Source organism: Pseudophryne corroboree, unplaced genomic scaffold, assembly GCF_028390025.1.
Source record: "Pseudophryne corroboree isolate aPseCor3 unplaced genomic scaffold, aPseCor3.hap2 scaffold_630, whole genome shotgun sequence".
In the NCBI taxonomy this organism is placed as follows: Eukaryota; Metazoa; Chordata; class Amphibia; order Anura; family Myobatrachidae; genus Pseudophryne; species Pseudophryne corroboree.
Window position 1 is genome coordinate 123,506 of NW_026970226.1, and position 22,680 is coordinate 146,185.

The window sequence follows — 22,680 nt, forward strand, 5'->3', positions numbered from 1 at the left end:
CCCCTGAAGCATTCAAGCTGATTTCTTGCAGCAGCTGGGCACTGTAACAGCTCCAGAGCTGCTCTGTAAGGCAAGTAAAAGGGTGTGGGCCCTGCAGCACTACCTGTAGTTCGCATTGTGCGTTGGAAGGCACAAAGTAAGCAGACAGGAGGAGAAGTCAGGATAGTGCGCAAGGGCATAGAAGGGAGCGGCTCAAGAAAAGAGAAGTGGAAACAGACAGCAAACTAGGCTGGAGAGAGACCTGAGACAAAGAGATCTGAATTATACGAGAGCCGACCAGGGGAAACACAAATTATACAGTCAAGTTTCCCACATTTGGGGAAATCGCAGGAGCAGCACACCCAGAGTGCAATGGGTTAGCCTTGCCCTGGGAGAAGCACCTTCATGATCATAGTATCTCACCTGGCAGGTAAGTAGGAGTTGGGCTAGAGCTGGGGAGGGTCGCTGCTCGGGTACCCCCCTGTAAAGTGAAGGAGATCCAACTAAGGCAGCACAAGGGAACTCTCGAAAGAAGAACAAGGCTAGAGGAAAATCTGAGACAAAGAAATCTGACTTTTACCAGAGCTGACCAGAGGAAAGCACAAACACAGTCCCCCACTACCACAAATAATGCAGCTGAGTTTCCCACATTTGGGGAAATCACAGGGGTCAGCATTCCCAAAATGCAATGAATGAACCTCACCCTGGGAGAAAAATCTTCATGACCATGGTATCTCCTATGCAAAATAAGTATGATTTGGAATAGGGCTGGGGAGGGCCGCTGCTCATGCACATCTCTGTCAAGTAAAGGAGATTTAACTGAGGCAGCACAAGGGAACTCTCATCTGGGGACAACAACTGCAGGGAGAACACATATTTTCAGATGAACATGGGAGGGCAGAAGGCTGCCTAATACTGAAGCACCCCCAAACAACAAACCAAATGCAACAACTAGTGCAAGCATTCCTGGGGGAAGTTCTGCAGAAGACGGATTTGCATACGGTGATGTCATCCAAGCAGTGGGTCAAAGTTGGCTTCAACCCTCATCTGCATATGAAAAGAGAAAAGGGGCGTGCAGGGCATGGCGGCCTTTTGCGGTGCTTGGATGACCCCTAGTTCGCATTAAACACCTCCACCCTCCTTTGGTGTGGGGCTCATGTTGGCCATGCCCCATCCCCTGAAGCATTCAAGCTGATTTCTTGCAGCAGCTGGGCACTGTAACAGCTCCAGAGCTGCTCTGTAAGGCAAGTAAAAGGGTGTGGGCCCTGCAGCACTACCTGTAGTTTGCATTGTGCATTGGAAGGCACAAAGTAAGCAGACGGGAGGAGAAGTCAGGATAGTGCACAAGGGTATAGAAGGGAGCGGCTGAAGAAAAGAGAAGTGGAAACAGACAGCAAACTAGGCTGGAGAGAGACCTGAGACAAAGAGATCTGAATTATACGAGAGCCGACCAAGGGAAACACAAATTATGCAGTCAAGTTTCCCACATTTGGGGAAATCGCAGGGGCAGCACACCCAGAGTGCAATGGGTGAGCCTTGCCCTGGGAGAAGCACCTTCATGATCATAGTATCTCACCTGGCAGGTAAGTAGGAGTTGGGCTAGAGCTGGGGACGGTCGCTGTTCGGGCACCCCCCTGTCAAGTGAAAGAGATCCAACTGAGGCAGCACAAGGGAACTCTCGAAAGAAGAACAAGGCTAGAGGAAGATCTGAGACAAAGAAATCTGACTTTTTCCAGAGCTGGCCAGAGGAAAGCACAAACACAGTCCCCCACTACCACAAATAATGCAGTCGAGTTTCCCACATTTGGGGAAATCACAGGGGTCAGCATACCCAGAATGCAATGAATGAACCTCACCCTGGGAGAACAATCTTCATGACCATGGTATCGCCTATGCAAAATAAGTATGATTTGGGATAGGGCTGGGGAGGGCCGCTTCTCAGGCACATCTCTGTCAAGTAAAGGAGATTCAACTGAGGCAGCACAAGGGAACTCTCATCTGGGGACAACAACTGCAGGGAGAACACATATTTTCAGATGAACATGTGAGGGCAGAAGGCTGCCTAATACTGAAGCACCCCCAAACAACAAACCAAATGCAACAACTAGTGCAAGCATTCCTGGGGGAAGGCCTGCAGCAGATGGATTTGCATATGGTGATGTCATCCAAGCAGTGGGTCAAAGTTGGCTTCAACCCTCGTCTGCATATGAAAAGAGAAAAGGGGCGTGCAGGGCATGGCGGCCTTTTGCAGCGCTTGGATGACCCCTAGTTTGCATTACACACCTCCTCCCTCCTTCGGTGTGGGGCTCATGTTGGCTATGCCCCAGCCCCTGAAGCATTCAAGCTGATTTCTTGCAGCAGCTGGGCACTGTAACTGCTCCAGAGCTACTCTGTAAGGCAAGTAAAAGGGTGTGGGCCCTGCAGCACTACCTGTAGTTCGCATTGTGCGTTGGAAGGCACGAAGTAAGCAGACGGGAGAAGTCAGGATAGTGCGCAAGGGCATAGAAGGGAGCGGCTCAAGAAAAGAGAAGTGGAAACAGACAGCAAACTAGGCTGGAGAGAGACCTGAGACAAAGAGATCTGAATTATACGAGAGCCGACGAGGGGAAACACAAATTATGCAGTCAAGTTTCCCACATTTGGGGAAATCGCAAGAGCAGCACACCCAGAGTGCAATGGTTGAGCCTTGCCCTGGGAGAAGCACCTTCATGATCATAGTATCTCACCTGGCAGGTAAGTAGGAGTTGGGCTAGAGCTGGGGAGGGTCGCTGCTCGGGTTCCCCCCTGTGAAGTGAAGGAGATCCAACTGAAGCAGCACCAGGGAACTCTCGAAAGAAGAACAAGGCTAGAGGAAGATCTGAGACAAAGAAATCTGACTTTTACCAGAGCTGACCAGAGGAAAGCACAAACACAGTCCCCCACTACCACAAATAATGCAGTCGAGTTTCCCACATTTGGGAAAATCACAGGGGTCAGCATACCCAGAATGCAATGAATGAACCTCACCCTGGGAGAACAATCTTCATGACCATGGTATCTCCTATGCAAAATAAGTATGATTTGGGATAGGGCTGGTGAGGGCCGCTGCTCAGGCACATCTCTGTCAAGTAAAGGAGATTCAACTGAGGCAGCACAAGGGAACTCTCATCTTGGGACAACAACTGCAGGGAGACCACATCTTTTCAGATGAACATGGGAGGGCGGAAGGCAGCCTAATACTGAAGCACCATCAAATATCAAACCATGGCCCTCATTCCGAGTTGATCGCTCGCAAGGCGATTTTAGCAGAGTTACACACGCTAAGCCGCCGCCTACTGGGAGTGAATCTTAGCTTCTTAAAATTGCGACCGATGTATTCGCAATATTGCGATTACAAACTACTTAGCAGTTTCAGAGTAGCTTCAGACTTACTCGGCATCTGCGATCAGTTCAGTGCTTGTCGTTCCTGGTTTGACGTCACAAACACTCCCAGAGTTCGCCCAGACACTCCCCCGTTTCTCCGGCCACTCCTGCGTTTTTTCCGGAAACTGTAGCGTTTTTTCCCACACGCCCATAAAACGGCCTGTTTCCGCCCAGTAACACCCATTTCCTGTCAATCACATTACGATCGCCGGAGCGAAGAAAAAGCCGTGAGTAAAAATACTTTCTTCATTGTAAAATTACTTGGCGCAGTCGCAGTGCGAATATTGCGCATGCGTACTAAGCAGAATTTCACTGCGATGCGATGAAATTTACAGAGCGAACGACTCGGAATGAGGGCCCATATGCAACAACTAGTACAAGCACTCCTGGGGGAAGGTCTGCAGCAGACGGATTTGCATACGGTGATGTAAATCCAAGCAGTGGGCCAAAGTTGACTGGAACCCTCATCTGCATATGAAAAGAGAAAAGGGGCATGCAGGGCATGGCGGCCTTTTGCAGTGCTTGGATGACCCCTAGTTCGCATTAAACACCTCCACCCTCCTTTGGTGTGGGGCTCATGTTGGCCATGCCCCATCCCCTGATGCATTCAAGCTGATTTCTTGCAGCAGCTGGGCACTGTAACAGCTCCAGAGCTGTTCTGTAAGGCAAGTAAAAGGGTGTGGGCCCTGCAGCACCACCTCTTGTTCGCATTGTGCGTTGGAAGGCACAAATTAAGCAGACGGGAGGAGAAGTCAGGATAGTGCGCAAGGGCATTCTTTTCTCTTAGTCCGGGGGCAAGGCTTCAAAATGGGGTCTGCAACGGAGGAGACACAGGGGGCGTGGTCACAGCAGCTTTTCTCTACAGTCTGCACCAGCAGGAGCCTACACCATTTTTTATGATCACGCTGAACTGCAGTGCGACTGCAATTACAGCATGGTCAAGAAGGGAGGCGTCATGCTGGGTGGCCATGCTCTGTCACTGTGCAGGAGCCAGCACCGCTCACACACTAGTCCCCGGGTGCAGCCCCCAACCCCCGGGACACCCGGAGCAACAAAATGTAGATTCAGGCCACCAGGCCACGCCCCTACCTATGAAACCATGCCTCCTTTTTACCATTGCGCTGTTTATCTGCGCGCACTGCATTACAATCTCCCTCGCCACCTCTCTGGGTGTCACCAGTGATAGTGACACCTCTGCCATGCTTGTAGCAGCTGGTCCTAAGATCTACGCCTCAAGCCCTGAGTGTTTGCCCTTGTGACTTGTTGATCATCATAGCGAAGCAGATGCTTACAGAAAACTGCAGGGGCTTAGATTGAAAATAAAAACAATTGATGGGTATAAGGTAGAGAGGAGCGGGTTCGGTTCTCCGAGAACCGAATTCCCCACGAACTCCACGTGGTTTACATTGGTCCGAGGCAGGCTCGGTTGTTCCTGCCTGACTCGGAAAACCTGAACAAGGGAAAATGTCATCATCCCGCTGTCAGATTCTCGTGAGATTCGGATTCCATATAAAGAGCTGCGCGTTGCTGCCATTTTTACTCGTGCATTGAAGAGAGAGCGGAGAGGACGTGGCTATGTTCTCTCAGTGGAAATCTCAATATCAGTGCTCAGTATCAGTGGTTACTTATTGCTGCTCAGTAATACTAGTAGTGTGTCTCTCCTGCTCAGTGTCAGTTCTCAGTAGTATCCTCATCAGTGCTCAGTATCACTGCTCATTGTCTTGTGCTGCATTGTGGTGCTCAGCATACTACAGTACATTACTAATAGTCCAGTGCTGCATCTTGCTGCTCAGTGTCAGTTCTAGTATCCTCATCAGTGCTCACTATCACTGCTCATTGCATTGTGGTGTTCTGTATACTACAGTAACATAGTAATATAGTATATATAGAGGAGCGGGTTCGGTTCTCCGAGAACCGAATTCCCGACGAACTCCACGTGGTTTACACTGGTCCGAGGCAGGCTCGGTTGTTCCCGCCTGACTCGGAAAACCTGAACAAGGGAAAATGTCATCATCCCGCTGTCGGATTCTCGCGAGATTCGGATTCCATATAAAGAGCTGCGCGTTGCCGCCATTTTTACTCGTGCATTGAAGAGAGAGCGGAGAGGACGTGGCTATGTTCTCTCAGTGGAAATCTCAATATCAGTGCTCAGTATCAGTGGTTACTTATTGCTGCTCAGTAATACTAGTAGTGTGTCTCTCCTGCTCAGTGTCAGTTCTCAGTAGTATACTCATCAGTGCTCAGTATCACTGCTCATTGTCTTGTGCTGCATTGTGGTGCTCAGCATACTACAGTACATTACTAATAGTCCAGTGCTGCATCTTGCTGCTCAGTGTCAGTTCTAGTATCCTCATCAGTGCTCACTATCACTGCTCATTACATTGTGGTGTTCTGTATACTACAGTAACATAGTAATATAGTAACATATGGTAACATAGTTTTTGAGGTTGAATAGAGGCAAATTGCCCATCGTGTTCAACCTGTTTTAAGTTGTGATGATTCTACATACTTGCTGAATAATGTTTTATGACTAGTTAGCTACTATAACTCATGTTACCCCCGGATTAACCATGTTGATATTTTAAGTATTATAACCTTGGATAGCTTTTTCATTCAGAAATGTATCCATTCCTTTTTTAAATCCAATTACAGAGTCCGCCATTACCACCTTCCCTGGCAGGGAATTCCACATCCTGATTGCCCTAACAGTGAAGATCATAGTATCTCACCTGGCAGGTAAGTAGGAGTTGGGCTAGAGCTGTGGAGGATTGCTGCTCGGGCACCCCCTGTCAAGTGAAGGAGATCCAACTGAGGCAGCACAAGGGAACTCTCGAAAGAAGAACAAGGCTAGAGGAAGATCTGAGACAAAGAAATCTGACTTTTACCAGAGCTGACCAGAGGAAAGCACAAACACAGTCCCCCACTACCACAAATAATGCAGTCGAGTTTCCCACATTTGGGGAAATCACAGGGGTCAGCATACCCAGAGTGCAATGAATGAACCTCACCCTGGGAGAACAATCTTCATGACCATGGTATCTCCTATGCAAAATAAGTATGATTTGGGATAGGGCTGGGGAGGGCCGCTGCTCAGGCACATCTCTGTCAAGTAAAGGAGATTCAACTGAGGCAGCACAAGGGAACTCTCATCTGGGGACAACAACTGCAGGGAGAACACATATTTTCAGATGAACATGGGAGGGCAGAAGGCTGCCTAATACTGAAGCACCCCCAAACAACAAACCAAATGCAACTACTAGTGCAAGCATTCCTGGGGGAAGGCCTGCAGCAGACGGATTTGCATATGGTGATGTCATCCAAGCAGTGGGTCAAAGTTGGATTCAACCCTCGTCTGCATATGAAAATAAAAAAGGGGTGTGCAGGGCATGGCTGCCTTTTGCGGCGCTTGGATGACCCCTAGTTCGCATTAAACACCTCCACCCTCCTTCGGTGTGGGGCTCATGTTGGCTATGCCCCAGCCCCTGAAGCATTCAAGCTGATTTCTTGCAGCAGCTGGGCACTGTAACAGCTCCAGAGCTGCTCTGTAAAGCAAGTAAAAGGGTGTGGGCCCAGCAGCACTACCTGTAGTTTGCATTGTGCATTGGAAGGCACAAAGTAAGCAGACGGGAGAAGTAAGGATAGTGCGCAAGGCCATAGAATGGAGCGGCTTAAGAAAAGAGAAGTGGAAACAGACAGCAAACTAGGCTGGAGAGAGACCTGAGACAAAGAGATCTGAATTATACGAGAGCCGACCAGGGGAAACACAAATTATGCAGTCAAGTTTCCCACATTTGGGGAAATCGCAGGGGCAGCAAATCCAGAGTGCAATGGGTGAGCCTTGCCCTGGGAGAAGCACCTTCATGATTATAGTATCTCACCTGGCAGGTAAGTAGAAGTTGGGCTAGAGCTGGGGAGGGTCGCTGCTCGGGCACCCCCCTGTCAAGTGAAGGAGATCCAACTGAGGCAGCACAAGGGAACTCTCGAAAGAAGAACAAGGCTAGAGGAAGAACTGAAACAAAGAAATCTGACTTTTACCAGAGCTGACCAGAGGAAAGCACAAACACAGTCCCCCACTACCACAAATAATGCAGTTGAGTTTCCCACATTTGGGGAAATCACAGGGGTCAGCATACCCAGAATGCAATGAATGAACCTCACCCTGGGAGAACAATCTTCAAGACCATGGTCTCTCCTATGCAAAATAAGTATGATTTGGGATAGGGCTGGGGAGGGCCGCTGCTCAGGCACATCTCTGTCAAGTAAAGGAGATTCAACTGAGGCAGCACAAGGGAACTCTCATCTGGGGACAACAACTGCAGGGAGAACACATATTTTCAGATGAACATGGGAGGGCAGAAGGCTGCCTAATACTGAAGCACCCCCAAACAACAAACCAAATGCTACAACTTTGCAAAAGCATATACTGAAAAAGGCTAATAAGCATTCATCTAGAACGTTTCCTAGAAACATTTTAAAAAGTCAATAATGTGGAGAGTTTTTGTAAGATGTTTCTTCCATCAACCAATGAAGAAACACATTGGTACTTTCCCATGATGAGTGAGTGCTTCAGGATCTCTTGCACATACATGTGCAGCAGAGTACTGTAATGGAAGCATGCTGATTCCATAACCCAGAGGTAGGCAGATTGAAACTATCCTCTGCTATATGCATTGTTTTTGTTAATTAAAGTAATCCAAAACTGGGATTGACATTTTTGCTCTTTTATTTTTACTTAAAGTACAATAACTTTTACCATTTTAATTTGTTTTAATAGTATATTGACAGTATTGTTTTCTTTCAAAAATTCACTTAATTTTCTTTTCTGTGTGCTAATTAGATATCACCTTGTTTTCACATTAAATAGACTACCACATGAGAAAGCAGCAAGGATGCAGTGGCGTTAATGTTTCCTGGTGGTAGTGGGGGACTGTGTTTGTGCTTTCCTCTGGTCAGCTCTGGTAAAAGTCAGATTTCTTTGTCTCAGATCTTCCTCTAGCCTTGTTCTTCTTTCGAGAGTTCCCTTGTGCTGCCTCAGTTGGATCTCCTTCACTTGACAGGGGCGTACCCGAGCAGCGACCCTCCCCAGCACTAGCCCAACTCCTACTTACCTGCCAGGTGAGATACTATGATCATGAAGGTGCTTCTCCCAGGGCAAGGCTCACCCATTGCACTCTGGGTGTGCTGCTCCTGCGATTTCCCCAAATGTGGGAAACTTGACTGCATAATTTGTGTTTCCCCTGGTCGGCTCTCGTATAATTCAGATCTCTTTGTCTCAGGTCTCTCTCCAGCCTAGTTTGCTGTCTGTTTCCACTTCTCTTTTCTTAAACCGCTCCCTTCTATGCCCTTGCGCACCTTAATTAAATCTAACTCTGATTACGTCAGAGAAGGCCAGGTACCCTACACCATAAGAGGGGGTTTGAAATTTTGACTTGTCTACTTAAAGATCACCAAAATCTGATCACAAGGTCAATTACATCACTGGGTGGGAACCTTTTGGTTAATAGCCCATGTAAGTGCAAGAGATCCTGAAGCACTCACTCATCATGGGAAAGTACCAATGTGTTTCTTACAAAAATTCTCCAGATTATTGACTTTTTAAAGTTTTTCTAGGAAACGTTCTAGATGAATGCTTATTAGCCTTTGTCAGTATGTACTTTCGCAAAGTGTCGCTATGGCGCAATCAGTTAGTGTGTATGGCTATTAACCTAAAGGTTGGTGATTCAATCCCACCCAGGGACGTAATTGACCTTGTTATCAGATTTTGGTGATCTTTAAGTAGACAAGTCAAAATTTCAAACCCCCTCTTATGGTGTAGGGTACCCGGCCTTCTCTGATGTAATCAGAGTTAGATTTGATTAAGTGATTTTATAAAAAACAGCTAGGAAGCACAATTTAGCAGTGGGTTGCAGAGAAAAAAAATTATGCTGGCAGAAAAGTCCAATTGAGTGATTAAACAGCTCTTCATTTTCTGATTTTATGTTTATGCTAACAAATTTGCTCTCTGAAAAGTGTCCACAAAGCCAAGTCTCTGATTAACACCTTTAGTAGGAATGGTTTTTCACCTATTACTGAATTAAACTTGCTTTATTGGAAAGGCAGCAAGATGCATCCTCATTTCAATGTCTACTGAAATAATACAGGTTGACACCAGGAAACATAAACGTCACTGCATCCTTGCTGCTTCCTCAAGGGGAAGTCTGTTTAATGTGAAAACAAGGTGATATCTAATCAGCACACAGGTAAGGAATTAAGAAAATCTTTCTTTATGGGTGAAGATGTTTCTCACAAAATTGTTGCACCAAGGCATCATTGAAATTAAAGCTGGAAAGATGATTTTAATATATCACTTGTATATTTTGTACTGCTCTTCTGGTGACAATGTAGTTTGTTTTTGTCAATTACCATTTTAATAATAGGGTAAAGAAAATTAAGTGGATTTTTGAAAGAAAACAATACTGTCAATATACTATTAAAACAAATTAAAATGGTAAAAGTTATTGTACTTTAAGTAAAAATAAAAGAGCAAAAATATCAATCCCAGTTTTGGATTACTTTAATTAACAAAAAACAATGCATATAGCAGAGGATAGTTTCAATCTGCCTACCTCTGGGTTATGGACCCAGCATGCTTCCATTACAGTACTCTGCTGCACATGTAAGTGCAAGAGATCCTGAAGCACTCACTCATCATGGGAAAGTACCAATGTGTTTCTTCATTGGTTGATGGAAGAAACATCTTACAAAAACTCTCCAGATTATTGACTTTTTAAAGTTTTTCTAGGAAACGTTCTAGATGAATGCTTATTAGCCTTTGTCAGTATGTACTTTCGCAAAGTGTCTCTGAGGCACAAACAGTTAGCGTGTTCAGTTGTTAACCAAAAGGTTGGTGGTTCAATCCCACCTAGGGACGTAATTGACCTTGTTATCAGATTTTGGTGATCTTTAAGTAGACAAGTAAAAATTTCAAACCACCTCTTATGGTGTAGGGTACCTGGCCTTCTCTGATGTAATCAGAGTTAGATTTGATTAAGTGATTTTATAAAAAAAACAGCCACAAAGCACAATTTAGCAGTGGGTTGCAGAGAAAAAGAAATATGCTGGCAGAAAAATCCAATTGAGTGATTAAACAGCTCTTCATTTTCTGGCTTTATTTTTATGCTAACAAATTTGTGCTCTGAAAAGTGTCCACAAAGCCAAGTATCTGATTATCACCTTTGTAGGGATGGTTTTTCACCTATTATTAAATTAAACTTGCTTCATTGGAAAGGCAGCAAGTGATGTCATCCAAGCAGTGGGTCAAGGTTGGCTTCAAACCTCGTCTGCTTATGAAAAGAGAAAAGGGGTATGCAGGGCATGGCGGCCTTTTGCGGTGCTTGGATGACCCCTAGTTCGCATTAAATAATGCAGTCGAGTTTCCCACATTTGGGGAAATCACAGGGGTCAGCATACCCAGAATGCAATGAATGAACCGCACCCTGGGAGAACAGTCTTCATGACCATGGTATCTCCTATGCAAAATAAGTATGATTTGGGATAGGGCTGGGGAGGGCCGCTGCTCAGGCACATCTCTGTCAAGTAAAGGAGATTCAACTGAGGCAGCACAAGGGAACTCTCATCTGGGGACAACAACTGCAGGGAGAACACATATTTTCAGATGAACATGGGAGGGCAGAAGGCTGCCTAATACTGAAGCACCCCCAAACAACAAACCAAATGCAACAACTAGTGCAAGCATTCCTGGGGGAAGGCCTGCAGCAGATGGATTTGCATATGGCGATGTCATCCAAGCAGTGGGTCAAAGTTGGCTTCAACCCTCGTCTGCATATGAAAAGAGAAAAGGGGCGTGCAGGGCATGGCGGCCTTTTGCGGCACTTGGATGACCCCTAGTTCGCATTAAACACCTCCACCCTCCGTCGGTGTGGGGCTCATGTTGGCTATGCCCCAGCCCCTGAAGGATTCAAGCTGATTTCTTGCAGCAGCTGGGCACTGTAACAGCTCCAGAGCTGCTCTGTAATGCAAGTAAAAGGGTGTGGGCCCTGCAGCACTACCTGTAGTTCGCATTGTGCGAGACCCCTAGTTCGCATTAAACACCCCCACCCTCCTTCGGTGTGGGGCTCATGTTGGCCATGCCCCAGCCCCTGAAGCATTCACGCTGATTTCTTGCAGCAGCTGGGCACTGTAACAGCTCAAGAGCTGCTCTGTAAGGCAAGTAAAAGGGTGTGGGCCCTGCAGCACTACCTGTAGTTTGCATTGTGCATTGGAAGGCACAAAGTAAGCAGACGGGAGGAGAAGTCAGGATAGTGCACAAGGGTATAGACGGGAGGGGCTCAAGAAAAAAGAAGTGGAAACAGACAGCAAACTAGGCTTCCAATGCACAATGCAAACTACAGGTAGTGCTGCAGGGCCCACACCCTTTTACTTGCCTTACAGAGCAGCTCTGGAGCTGTTTAATCACTCAATTGGATTTTTCTGCCAGTATAATTTTTCTCTTACGTCCTAGAGGATGCTGGGGACTCCGTAAGGACCATGGGGGATAGACGGGCTCCGCAGGAGACATGGGCACTTTAAGAAAGACTTTAGATCTGGGTGTGCACTGGCTCCTCCCTCTATGCCCCTCCTCCAGACCTCAGTTTACTACTGTGCCCAGAGGAGACTGGGTGCTTTTCAGGGAGCTCTCCTGAGTTTCCTGACAGAAAGTATATTTGTTAGATTTTTTTATTTTCAGGGAGCCTGCTGGCAACAGACTCCCTGCATCGAGGGGCGGAGGGGAGAGATGCACACCTACTTCTGTGAGTTGATAGGCTCTGCTTCTTAGGCTACTGTACAGCATTAGCTCCAGAGGGATCGGTACGCAGGTCTCACCCTCGCCGTCCGTCCCAGAGCCGCGCCGCCGTCCCCCTCGCAGAGCCGGAAGATAGAAGCCGGGTGAGTATGAGAAGAAAAGAAGACTTCAGAGGCGGCGGAAGACTTCATGATCTTCACTGAGGTAACGCACAGCAGTAAAGCTGTGCTCCATTGCTCCCATACACCTCACACACGGCAGTCAGTGTAAGGGTGAAGGGCGCAGGGGGGACGCCCTGGGCAGCAATATAGACCTCTCTTTGGCAAAATAAATATATATGCAGCTAGGCACTGTATATATATATAAGAGCCCCCGCCATTTTTTTACTATATTTGAGCGGGACAGAAGCCCGTCGCTGAGGGGGTGGGGCTTCTCCCTCAGCACTCACCAGCGCCATTTTCTCCACAGCACCGCTGAGGGGAAGCTCCATGGACTCTCCCCTGCTTATACCACGGTAGAAAGAGGGTCTTAAAGAAGAGAGGGCACATAATTAGGCGCATATATATATGGAAATACAGCGCTACTGGGTAAACATAAAATGATTGTGTTTTTTTCCTGGGTCATATAGCGCTGGGGTGTGTGCTGGCATACTTTCTCTCTCTGTCTCTCCAAAGGGCCTTGTTGGGGAACTGTCCTCAGATAAGAGGATTCCCTGAGTGTATGGTGTGTCGGTACACGTGTGTCGACATGTCTGAGGTAGAAGGCTCTCCTAGAGAGGAGCAGGAGCAAATTAATGTGGTGTCTCCATCGACAACGCCGACACCTGACTGGATGGATATGTGGAATGTTTTAAGTGCTAATGTAAACTTATTACACAAGAGATTAGACAAAGCTGAAGCTAGGGAACAGTCAGGGAGTCAACCCATGCCTGTCCCTATGTCGCAGGGACCTTCGGGGTCTCAAAAGCGCCCACTATCCCAAATAGTTGACACAGATACCGACACGGATTCTGACTCCAGTGTCGACTACGATGATGCAAAGTTACAACCAAAATTGGCTAAATGTATTCGATATATGATTATTGCAATAAAAGATGTTTTGCACATCACAGAGTCCCCTGTCCCTGACACGAGGGTACACATGTATAAGGGAAAGAAACCTGAGATAACCTTTCCCCCCTCACATGAGTTGAACGAATTATGTGAAAAAGCTTGGGAATCTCCAGACAAAAAGCTGCAGATTCCCAAAAGGATTCTTATGGCGTATCCTTTCCCGCCAATGGACAGGATACGGTGGGAATCCTCCCCTAGGGTGGATAAAGCATTGACACGCTTATCCAAAAAGGTAGCGCTGCCATCCCAGGATACGGCTACCATCAGGGACCCTGCTGACCGCAAGCAGGAGGTTACCCTAAAGTCCATTTACACACATTCTGGTACCTTACTCAGACCGGCAATTGCGTCGGCCGAGGTTGTAGCGCGGTGGCAGCATGGACAGATACCTTATCAGCAGAGATTGAGACCCTAGATAAGGATGCTATGTTATTGACCATAGGGCATATAAAAGATGCTGTCCTATATATGAGAGATGCTCAAAGTGACATTAGTCTACTGGGTTCTAGAATAAACGCTATGTCGATTTCTGCTAGACGAGTCCTATGGACCCGGCAATGGACAGGTGATGCCGACTCAAAAAGGCATATGGAGGTTTTACCTTACAGGGGTGAGGAATTGTTTGGGGAAGGTCTCTCGGACCTTGTCTCCACAGCTACAGCTGGTAAATCAAATTTTTTGCCTTATATTCCCTCACAGCCTAAGAAAGCACCACATTATCAAATGCAGTCCTTTCGATCACAGAGAAACAAGAAAGTACGAGGTGCGTCCTTTCTTGCCAGAGGTAAGGGCAGAGGGAAGAAGCTGCACAACACAGCTAGTTCCCAGGAACAGAAGTCCTCCCCGGCCTCTACAAAATCCACCGCATGACGCTGGGGCTCCGCTAAAGGAGTCCGCCCAGTTGGGGGCACGTCTTCGAGTTTTCAGCCACATCTGGGTTCATTCGCAGGTGGATCCCTAGGCAATAGAAATTGTTTCTCAGGGTTACAAGCTGAAATTCGAAGAGGTGCCTCCTCGCCGGTTTTTCAAATCGGCCCTACCATCTTCTCCCCAGGAAAGGGAGATAGTGTTAAATGCAATTCACAAATTGTATCTTCAACAGGTGGTGGTCAAGGTTCCCCTGCTTCAACAAGGAAAGGGAAATTATTCGACCCTGTTTGTAGTCCCAAAACCGGACGGTTTGGTCAGACCCATATTAAATTTAAAATCCCTGAACCTATACTTGAAAAGGTTCAAGTTCAAGATGGAATCGCTAAGAGCGGTCATCACCAGCCTAGAAGGGGGGGATTTTATGATATCTCTGGACATAAAGGATGCATACCTTCATGTACTCATTTATCCACCTCATCAGGCGTACCTAAGATTTGCGGTACAGTATTGTCATTACCAATTTCAGACGTTGCCGTTTGGTCTCTCCAGAATTTTCTCCGAGAATTTTCACCAAGGTAATGACAGAAATTATGGTGCTCCTGCGAAAGCAAGGTGTCACAATTATCCCGTACTTGAACGATCTCCTCATAAAAGCGAGATCAAGAGAGCAGTTGCTGAACAGCGTATAACTTTCATTGAAGGTGTTACAGCAAAACGGCTGGATTCTCAATATCCCGAAGTCGCAGTTGGTTCCTGCGACTCGTCTGACTTTGCTTGGGCATTATTCTGGATACGGACCAGAAAAGGGTTTATCTTCCGATAGAAAAGGCCCAGGAACTCATGACTCTGGTCAGGAACCTATTGAAACCAAAACAGGTGTCAGTGCATCACTGCACTCGAGTCCTGGGAATGATGGTGGCATCATACGAGGCCATTCCCTTCGGCAGGTTCCATGCGAGGATCTTGCAATGGGACCTACTGGACAAGTGGTCCGGGTCACATCTACAGATTCATCAGTTGATCACCCTGTCCCCCAGGGCCAGGGTATCTCTCCTGTGGTGGCTGCAGAGTGCTCACCTTCTAGAGGGCCGCAGGTTCGGCATTCAGGACTGGATCCTGGTGACCACGAACGCGAGCCTCCGAGGTTGGGGAGCAGCCACACAGGGAAGAAATTTCCAAGGTCTTTGGTCAAGTCAGGAGACTTGTCTTCACATCAACATCCTGGAGCTAAGGGCCATATACAACGCCCTATGTCAAGCGGAGACCTTACTTCGCGACCAACCAGTTCTGATCCAGTCAGACAACGTCACCGCAGTAGTTCATGTAAACCGCCAAGGCGGCACAAGGAGCAGAGTGGCGATGGCGGAAGCCACCAGAATTCTTCGCTGGGTGGAGAATCATGTAAGCGCACTGTCAGCAGTGTTCATTCCGGGAGTGGACAACTGGGAAGCAGACTTCCTCAGCAGACACGACCTACATCCAGGAGAGTGGGGACTCCATCAGGAAGTCTTCGCACAGATTGCAAGTCGGTGGGGACTGTTCCAGATAGACATGATGGCGTCCCGCCTCAACAAAAAGCTACAGAGGTATTGCACCAGGTCAAGAGACCCTCAGGCAGTAGCTGTTTAAACAGCTCTTCATTTTCTGATTTTATGTTTATGCTAACAAATTTGCTCTCTGAAAAGTGTCCACAAAGCCAAGTCTCTGATTAACACCTTTGTAGGAATGGTTTTTCACCTATTACTGAATTAAACTTGCTTCATTGGAAAGGCAGCAAGATGCATCCTCATTTCAATGTCTACTGAAATAATACAGGTTGACACCAGGAAACATTAACGCCACTGCATCCTTGCTGCGTTCGCATGTGGAAGTCTGTTTAATGTGAAAACAAGGTGATATCTAATTAGCACACAGGTAAGGAATTAAGAAAATCTTTATTTAAGGGTGAAGGTGTTTCTCACAAAATCGTTGCCCCAATGCATCATTGAAATTCAAGCTGGAAAGATGATTTTAATATATCACTTGTACATTTTGTATTGCTCTTCTGGTGACAATGTAGTTTGTTTTTGTCAATTACCATTTTAATAATAGGGTAAAGAAAATTAAGTGGATTTTTGAAAGAAAACAATACTGTCAATATACTATTAAAACAAATTAAAATGGTAAAAGTTATTGTACTTTAAGTAAAAATAAAAGAGCAAAAATATCAATCCCAGTTTTGGATTACTTTAATTAACAAAAAAAAAATGCATATAGCAGAGGATAGTTTCAACCTGCCTACCTCTGGGTTATGGGCCCAGCATGTTTCCATTGCAGTACTCTGCTGCACATGTAAGTGCAAGAGATCCTGAAGCACTCACTCATCATGGGAAAGTACCAATGTGTTTCTTCGTTGGTTGATGGAAGAAACATCTTACAAAAACTCTCCAGATTATTGACTTTTTAAAGTTTTTCTAGGAAACGTTCTAGATGAATGCTTATTAGCCTTTGTCAGTATGTATGTTTGTAAAGTGTCTCTGTGGCGCAATCGGTTAGTGTGTTTGGTTATTAATCAAAGGGTTGGTGGTTCAATCCCACCCAGCGATGTAATTGACCTTGTTATCAGATTTTGGTGATCTTTAAGTAGACAAGTCAAAATTTCAAACCCCCTTCTTATGGTGTAGGGTACCTGGCCTACTCTGATGTAATCAGAGTTAGATTTGAATCAGTGATTTTATAAAAAAAACAGCTAGGAAGCACAATTTAGCAGTGGGTTGCAGAGAAAAAGAAATATGCTGGCAGAAAAATCCAATTGAGTGATTAAACAGCTCTTCATTTTCTGGCTTTATTTTTATGCTAACTAATTTGTTCTCTGAAAAGTGTCCACAAAGCCAAGTATCTGATTAACATATTTGTAGGGATGGTTTTTCACCTATTACTAAATTAAACTTGCTTCATTGGAAAGGCAGCAAGATGCATCCTCATTTCAATATCTACTGAAATAATACAGGTTGACACCAGGAAACATTAACGCCACTGCATCCTTGCTGCTTTCTCATGTGGAAGTCTGTTTAATGTGAAAACAAGGTGATATCTAATTAGCACACAGGTAAGGAATTAAGAAAATCTTTATTTAAGGGTGAAGATGTTTCTCACAAAATCGTTGCCCCAATGCATCATTGAAATTCAAGCTGGAAAGATGATTTTAATATATCACTTGTACATTTTGTATTGCTCTTCTGGTGACAATGTAGTTTGTTTTTGTCACTTACCATTTTAATAATCGGGTAAAGAAAATTAATTGGATTTTTGAAAGAAAACAACACTGTCAATATACTATTAAAACAAATTAAAATGGTAAAAGTTATTGTACTTTAAGTAAAAATAAAAGCTAAAATATCAATCCCAGTTTTGGATTACTTTAATGAACAAAAAAAATGCATATAGCAAAGGATAGTATCAATCTGCCTACCTCTGGGTTATGGGCCCAGCATGCTTCCATTGCAGTACTCTGCTGCACATGTAAGTGCAAGAGATCCTGAAGCACTCACTCATCATGGGAAAGTACCAATGTGTTTCTTCATTGGTTGCTGGAAGAAACATCTTACAAAAACTCTCCAGGTTATTGACTTTTTAAAGTTTTTCTAGGAAACGTTCTAGATGAATGCTTATTAGTCTTTGTCAGTATGTACTTTTTGCAAAGTGTCTCTGTGGCGCAATCGGTTAGTGTGTTCAGCTATTAATCAAAAGGTTGGTGGTTCAATCCCATCCAGGGACGTAATTGACCTTGTGATCAAATTTTGGTAATATTTAAGTAGACAAGTCATATAGCAGAGGATAGTTTCAATCTGCCTACCTCTGGGTTATGGACCCAGCATGCTTCCATTACAGTACTCTGCTGCACATGTAAGTGCAAGAGATCCTGAAGCACTCACTCATCATGGGAAAGTACCAATGTGTTTCTTCATTGGTTGATGGAAGAAACATCTTACAAAAACTCTCCAGATTATTGACTATTTAAAGTTTTTATAGGAAACGTTCTAGATGAATGCTTATTAGCCTTTGTCAGTATGTACTTTCGCAAAGTGTCTCTGAGGCACAAACAGTTAGCGTGTTCAGTTGTTAACCAAAAGGTTGGTGGTTCAATCCCACCCAGGGATGTAATTGAACTTATTATCAGATTTTGTTGATCTTTAAGTAGACAAGTCAAAATTTCGAAAACCCCTGCTATGGTGTAGGGTACCTGGCCTTCTCTGATGTAATCAGAGTTAGATTTGATTCATACTGTTAACTGGGTAGTATATCACAAGTTATACGGTGTGATTGGTGTGGCTGGTATGAATCTTGACCTTGGATTAACAAAAATCCTTTCCTCGTACTGTCCGTCTCCTCTGGGCACAGTTTCTCTAACTGAGGTATGGAGGAGGGGCATAGAGGGAGGAGCCAGTGCACACCCAGATCTAAAGTCTTTCTTAAAGTGCCCATGTCTGCTGCGGAGCCCGTCTATCCCCCATGGTCCTTACGGAGTCCCCATCATCCTCTACGGACTACGAGAAAAAAAAATTACCGGTAGGTTTAAAATGTTATTTTTTTCTCTGCAACCCACTGCTAAATTGTGCTTCCTAGCTGTTTTTTATAAAATCACTTAATTAAATCTAACTCTGATTACGTCAGAGAAGGCCAGGTACCCTACACCATAAGAGGGGGTTTGAAATTTTGACTTGTCTACTTAAAGATCACCAAAATCTGATGACAAGGTCAATTACATCCCTGGGTGGGATTGAACCACCAACCTTTTGGTTAATAGCCCATGTAAGTGCAAGAAATCCTGAAGCACTCACTCATCATGGGAAAGTACCAATGTGTTTCTTACAAAAATTCTCCAGATTATTGACTTTTTAAAGTTTTTCTAGGAAACGTTCTAGATGAATGATTATTAGCCTTTGTCAGTATTGACTTTTGTGGCAAAACTTGGTTTACCCTGCACCAGACTGGTTATAATTGAATGACTAAATCTCAAACAACCAACTAAACAGAAAAAATATATCAAGCCCAAGTGGGCAACTATTCTGACGTTGGAGGTGCTCCCAGGAATAGTGTACCAGATACAGAATGATTTGGTGGGTGTGGAAGAGCCCACATCTTACCAAATAGAAGAAATTCCTATATTTGGAGCACTCTTTTGATGATTAATGATGTGAAAAAGATGAAAACTGTCTATAATTAAAACTTAGCTTTTATTTATCCAATACTCAACTAAAATAAAATAACAGGGGTATATTAGACGTATCAATTACTTATTCCCCTTTTAAACAGTGGTAAAAATATGAATAATTTAAAAAAGAGCAAATATCATCATCTTAAAATTATTTGTATATTTTGCTCAACAATGGATGATAAGAAAAATGATAGTAATCTATCAAACTTATCCAATGAACAGCAGTAATCACAGAAATTAATGACAAAAAATGATAGTAATCTATCAAAAATATCCTGTGAGCAGCAGAGATGATATTGGTGATATAATTAATTACACCTTGCAGAAAAATACTGCTGTGTATGTGAGATCAGCTTCTCCCCATATTTCACAGAGTAAATCTGTGTTTTAACATCTCTTCCATGTTAAAGAGAAAATAATATCCATGTCTGTTAGAGAATACATAGTTACAATTGGGTTTTACTGCAACATTCTGTCTCCAAAATGATTCATTTGTATCTTGAATGAAAAACTGACACATTAGTGTTGTTTGTCAGGTATGTAACAAATGCAAATAAAGAAAAAACAAGATTATGCTGGCATGGATAGTAGAAAATTAGATAGTGACACTCTAGTCTGCTAGTCCCATCTGCTGTCTAACCTCATTCATGAGCGGAGGAAAGATGAGAGTAGGACCGTCGACTGTGTCACAGAAAAAAGATAGAACTGGCACACTGGCTAGAGACCCCAACGTGGTGTTAGATGGGCCCTGATGCTTATGAGCCTTGCAGGGTCCTAAATGCGCCACTTGGGTCTGAGCCAGAGTCCGAAAATGAAATAAAAAGGCCCACAGTAATAGACTAAATCACAATTGTGTTAATAACACTGCATCATTTAACAACATTTATTGTGCAATGAGATTGCACAAAACAGACCTGCTCCTAATAAAAAACATTGCTGTTGCTAGGTAACAATTGATATTATCTTAATAGGCACAAGTTAAAACAAAATCACAGGTGTTTATATCCCCAATAATTGCGCCTTGTTTATTGCCATGTTTTTGTATGCGTTGGTACTTGTTATTTTATCAAAATTACCTGCAGGTAACTGGTCAAGTGTGAGACTGTAACTCTGAGGGCAAAGGATAGTCGGCACTCCAGTTCACTGATCCCATCTGCTGTCTGACCTCATCATTGGAGCGGAGGACAGATGAGAGTGGGATCGTGGGTTGTGCCGTGGAAAGAAAGGCAGCGGACGGCAGCCTGAGAAGCCGTATGTGGTGTTAGGCGGACCCTGTTGCCACTTGCCTTGCAGGGTCCGGATGCGCCACCGGAGACCGGGTGTCTGTCCGTGAAAGTGAAAGTTGACAGGAAGAGAGAGAGTGTGTGGGGAGTGTCGGGTGAGTGAGTCTGACCCGTAGGTTATTGTACATTACCACTCGCGATCTCCCCGAACTCGATGGATCATTGCCGCTCAGCCGTTCTGAATGACTGCTGTTGGTCACGGCTCCTCCTGCAGTGAGGAGTCCGTGCGTGAGGCCGTTAGTTGGACGTACGTTTCACCACCTGGGCTTGCTCACCTGGCAGCCTATGGTGGTGTTCAGATGGTGCATTTAAAAAGGGGATCATCAACCAATCCCTTTCCTGAGTTCTTAATTGCCTAATTATGGCATAGGTTTGTTCAGCGCTTCCATCCACCTGGCTGTGCTTATTCTATTGAAGCTCCATAAGTAATAGTTAATATACGTAGACCACTAATTATGGCATAATTTTTGTTAAACAATTCTATCCACCAGGCAGTGCTTATTCTATTAAACCTCCATAAATGAAAGTTAATATATGTGGATCACAATGGAATCAATTAAAGTAATGTTCAAAGCGTATGGTGTGTTAGATCAAAAATATCGAATAACGGTTTAATTAATAAACAGAATTTTTTTATGGAGGATAATGGTTAATCAAATCACAGTTATATAAGCTGAAAATCCAACAGAAAAATAAGATTAAAGACAATGTGCGTTTTCTAAACATACATTTAACATAATTAGAATCGACAATATGTTTCAGGAGATTTAAGCTATGACATTCTTAATGCAGAAATTAATTGATTAGTAAGAGGAAATATCTCCTGTGATAATACTAATAATAATAGTGATATCAAAATAAAAGTAATAATCATAATAGGGATAATAGGAAATAATAATAAAAAATAATGAAAATAGATATAAACATGACCGACCTGTTAATCAAAATATGCCAGTGACAGAGGTTGGTGACCCAATCGTCGTAAGTAAGATAAAAGTGACTGTAATTTACTAATTAATAGACGGTTATGATAAATAATAAATAAATAAAACTCTATTTAGAGGAACAAATCTTGTTCTGGAGATGGAAATATTGTGCATTATCCTCGCCGAATATTCATCTTTGATAATATAACCTTAAAGTTTAGGCTTTCCCGCCAAAGTCCGTATAGAGTAAAATTATGCACTGATGAATACGAAGTTGAAATTTGGGGAAATACGGAGGAGAGAAAAATGCAAAATAAATAAAAGTAATAATGATAATAATAAAAAATAATAAATAAGAATAAAAATGAGTATACATTTGAAAATAATAGTAATAATAATGATAAATGTAAATGGGTATGAGATAGGTATAGATAAGACAATAAATATAACTGTAAAATAAAAATAAATATAAAGAATGTAAAAATAAGAATAAATATAAATATAAAATTAGAAATTAAAAATGAAACATGAAAATTAAGGATTAGAGATTATAAAGATAAATATAAATATAATTTTTTTTTTTTTTTATAAAAGGGGGGTGGGGGGGGCGGGGGTTTGGGAGGGGGGGGGGGGGAATGGGTATGGAGGGACCAGGGGGAAAAAAGCGGGGGAGGGGGGGGGGAGGAAAAGGGAGGGGGGGAGGGGGGAAAAAGAGGGGGGAAAGGGGGAGGGGGGGGGAGGGAAGTGAAAACAAAAGGGGGAGGAGAAAAGGGGGGTGTAATTGAGGGAAGGGAAAATTGGAAGGGGAGGGGGAAGGGATGACAGAATGGGGAAAAAAGGGTTAAATAATGGGAAATGGGTGACTACAGTGCAGGGGAGGCTTGTTTGGTTGTTGTGTATCATTAGTGTTGGTGCTCTGTATTGTGAATGTTATGAAACCTGATTGTGTAGAAATTGACTGCAGGTGATTAATTTAGGTTCTATGTGTAGGTCTGCTCGAAAAATCATCGAGCAGATGTAATTGTGACCTGATGGTTGTGGTATCAGAGATGAAAAATATGTGAATAAAAGTGACAAAATTGAAAAAAGTGACATTAAACACAAAATTAAAAGTGCACATGTGAGAAAA

At 44.1% G+C, this 22,680-nt stretch overlaps 9 non-coding genes and 2 pseudogenes across 9 annotated transcripts; 1 reads left to right on the plus strand and 10 right to left on the minus strand.

The window, feature by feature from the left end:
* Positions 1-254: 254 nt before the first annotated feature.
* LOC135036149 (U1 spliceosomal RNA) lies at positions 255-417 on the minus strand. The gene has a single exon (XR_010230982.1). It is a non-coding gene; the product is annotated as a U1 spliceosomal RNA (small nuclear RNA).
* Positions 418-569: 152 nt separating this feature from the next.
* Positions 570-733, minus strand: LOC135036050 (U1 spliceosomal RNA). The gene has a single exon (XR_010230888.1). It is a non-coding gene; the product is annotated as a U1 spliceosomal RNA (small nuclear RNA).
* A 674-nt stretch (positions 734-1,407) lies between these two features.
* LOC135036128 (U1 spliceosomal RNA) lies at positions 1,408-1,570 on the minus strand. The gene has a single exon (XR_010230962.1). It is a non-coding gene; the product is annotated as a U1 spliceosomal RNA (small nuclear RNA).
* Positions 1,571-1,722: 152 nt separating this feature from the next.
* On the minus strand, positions 1,723-1,886 carry LOC135036045 (U1 spliceosomal RNA). Its single transcript, XR_010230883.1, has one exon. It is a non-coding gene; the product is annotated as a U1 spliceosomal RNA (small nuclear RNA).
* A 698-nt stretch (positions 1,887-2,584) lies between these two features.
* LOC135036178 (U1 spliceosomal RNA) lies at positions 2,585-2,720 on the minus strand (annotated as a pseudogene).
* Positions 2,721-2,872: 152 nt separating this feature from the next.
* Positions 2,873-3,036, minus strand: LOC135036140 (U1 spliceosomal RNA). The gene has a single exon (XR_010230974.1). It is a non-coding gene; the product is annotated as a U1 spliceosomal RNA (small nuclear RNA).
* A 3,240-nt stretch (positions 3,037-6,276) lies between these two features.
* LOC135036158 (U1 spliceosomal RNA) lies at positions 6,277-6,440 on the minus strand. The gene has a single exon (XR_010230991.1). It is a non-coding gene; the product is annotated as a U1 spliceosomal RNA (small nuclear RNA).
* A 671-nt stretch (positions 6,441-7,111) lies between these two features.
* LOC135036181 (U1 spliceosomal RNA) lies at positions 7,112-7,274 on the minus strand. The gene has a single exon (XR_010231000.1). It is a non-coding gene; the product is annotated as a U1 spliceosomal RNA (small nuclear RNA).
* Positions 7,275-7,426: 152 nt separating this feature from the next.
* On the minus strand, positions 7,427-7,590 carry LOC135036228 (U1 spliceosomal RNA). Its single transcript, XR_010231035.1, has one exon. It is a non-coding gene; the product is annotated as a U1 spliceosomal RNA (small nuclear RNA).
* Positions 7,591-8,481: 891 nt separating this feature from the next.
* On the plus strand, positions 8,482-8,644 carry LOC135036125 (U1 spliceosomal RNA). Its single transcript, XR_010230959.1, has one exon. It is a non-coding gene; the product is annotated as a U1 spliceosomal RNA (small nuclear RNA).
* Positions 8,645-10,727: 2,083 nt separating this feature from the next.
* Positions 10,728-10,906, minus strand: LOC135036196 (U1 spliceosomal RNA; annotated as a pseudogene).
* Between the last annotated feature and the right edge of the window lie 11,774 nt (positions 10,907-22,680).